Below are 2,500 nucleotides of genomic sequence, written 5' to 3' on the forward strand. Positions count from 1 at the left end.
TTTTAAATTTAAAAGAAAGAAAAAGCAAAAACAAAAACAAAAAAAGAATGAAAGAAATGGGAGAATGATAAATTTTCCAAACTGTGTACTCCGAAAAAAAAAAAGTGTTTCTGTCTGTGGACGCGTGTGTGTGCGCAGGCGCGCGCGCGCGTGCGTGTGTGTGTGTCTGTGTCTGTAGTTCTGAGTCTATAATATATATATATATATATATATATATATATATATGTATGTATGTATGTATGTATATAATTATATTAATCTTGGATCTGACTGTAAGATTGGGTGACCAGTGGGCTGCTGTTTCCACGGACGTAACAAACAAACAAACAAAAAAGAAAGAGTGATCGTTGAGATGGCTTGTTTATCTTGGTGTCTGATGGCAGAACTGAGAGGGGAGTGGTTGGAGGAGGGTGAGGGGAGGGGGTCTGGGGGGGGGGTCGGGTGTAGGGATGGAAGACGCATTACCGGGTATTTGCAAGAAAGTTCCGAAGAGGATCCCAATGCGTCAGGGTTTGGTTGCTTTTTTGTTGTTGTTGTTTTTTTGTTGTTTTTACCTTGGAATGTTTGCGCAGGGTGAGATGGTGTAAACAGTCATGACGTCTCTCTCTTTTTCCGCATCCCGAACCACTGCCCTCCCCCCCACCCCCCCTCCAACGCCCTCCCCCCCTTCAGCCCCCCTTCTTTACTCGCTTGCGCGCGCGCGACACACACAACACACACACACACACACACACACACACACACACTAACACACACACAGAGACGCGCACACACACACATGCATCACACACACAGCACACACACGCACACACACACACACACACACACACACACACACACACGCACACGTACGAACAAGTTTCGTTCCTGAATTCTGGCTGCCAATCTCTTTCCACACACACACACACACACACACACACACACACACACATATATATACATATATATATATATATATATATATATACACATATATATATATATATATATATATATATATATATATGTATGTATGTATGTATACACACACACACATACATATATATATAAATATATATATAGTGTGTGTGTGTATACATACATACATACACACACACATACATATATATATATATATATATATATATATATATATATATATATATATATATTTCAGCAGAGACAATCGACAGAAATAGAGTTTTATCTTTCGCTGTGTGTCTGGTCGTGTCATTGTTGTTGTTGTTTGTTTGTTTATTTTGTTTTTGTGTTTGTGTTTTTTTGTTTAGTCTGGAGACCGTTACACAAAGTGATGGATGTGTGTGTGCGTGTGTGAGTGTATATGTGTGTGAGTGTTTTTGTGCGTGTGCGTGTGTGTCTGTGTGAGCGTGTCTGTGTGCGTGCCTCTTTGTGTGTGTGTGTGCGCGTGCCTCTGTACACACACACACACACACACACACACACACACACACACACACACACACACACACACACATATATATATATATAGAGAGAGAGAGAGAGAGAGAGAGGAGAACATATATTTAGGATGCAAACTTATCGATAAAGCCGAGAGGGGATGCGGAAGAGGGAATGCAAGAAGAAAAGAGTAAAGAAGAGAGAAAGACAGGGGGAGGCTGGGAGGGAGGGGGAGAGAGAAGATCAGTTCCTTGTCTTCCTTCCACACAATAGCTTCCTCGCCCATTGTCAAGATGCTTTCTAGTCTTATATGTTCAGTTTTGAAACAGCGTCGTTAGTTTTCCTGACCCTAAAACAGTTTCAGTAGAGCTGGTGGCGGGGGTAGGTATGTGTGTGTTATGTTTTGTTTTGATTTGTTTTTAGGGGGGAGGGGTAGGGGGGGGAGGGGTAAGATAACTAAGTAGAAAACAAAACAACTTAAAGTGTGTTCGAACAAAATCTGAGAGACAGTTTAAAAAAAAGGAGGGGGGCGTGGGGGGGGGGGCGGAGGGGACTGGGGAAGAAACGTGGGGGGGGGGGGAGGGTAGGTTGGGAAGAGAGAAAGTGGAGAGACAGACAAACAAGACCGACGCACAGACACACAGACAATCACACACACACACACACAGAAATAATCATTTCTCCCAAACTCTCCTCTGCCCAGATAATGATTTCACGCTTACTACGCGACTGGTCTAGGCAGTTCGATACATGGCCTAGACCTTTTAGAGCCCCCCCCCCCCCTCCCCCATATCTGTCCCCCCTTGCCCCCCGCCCCCCCCCCCTCCCCCAACACACACACACAAAAAGGCTCGTACTCGTTATCGTCGGAACGCGACGACCAGTGGGGTTGACCCTTTAGCTCTCGACGCGATCTTTCTGTCGTCGATCAAACTGACACTCGCGACCTTGCATCGACAGCCGCGCTCATACTCCGTTGAGTAATGTCATAGTGTGTTTGCCTGCAAGATGGAACGGCGACACGCGGGGAAAAAAAAGAAGAAAAAGGAGGAAGAGGAAAAGAAGAAAAGATAGAAGAAGAAGAGAAAAGAAGACCTGTCTG

At 44.4% G+C, this 2,500-nt stretch overlaps 1 protein-coding gene across 1 annotated transcript in view; it reads left to right on the forward strand.

Moving 5' to 3' along the window:
* The window catches only part of LOC143293039 (epidermal growth factor receptor-like), a 293,667-nt gene that overhangs the window by 257,260 nt on the left and 33,907 nt on the right, over positions 1–2,500 (forward strand). The gene's annotated exons all lie outside the window — the stretch shown is intronic.

This window comes from Babylonia areolata, chromosome 18 (genome assembly GCF_041734735.1).
Source record: "Babylonia areolata isolate BAREFJ2019XMU chromosome 18, ASM4173473v1, whole genome shotgun sequence".
NCBI lineage: Eukaryota > Metazoa > Mollusca > Gastropoda > Neogastropoda > Buccinidae > Babylonia > Babylonia areolata.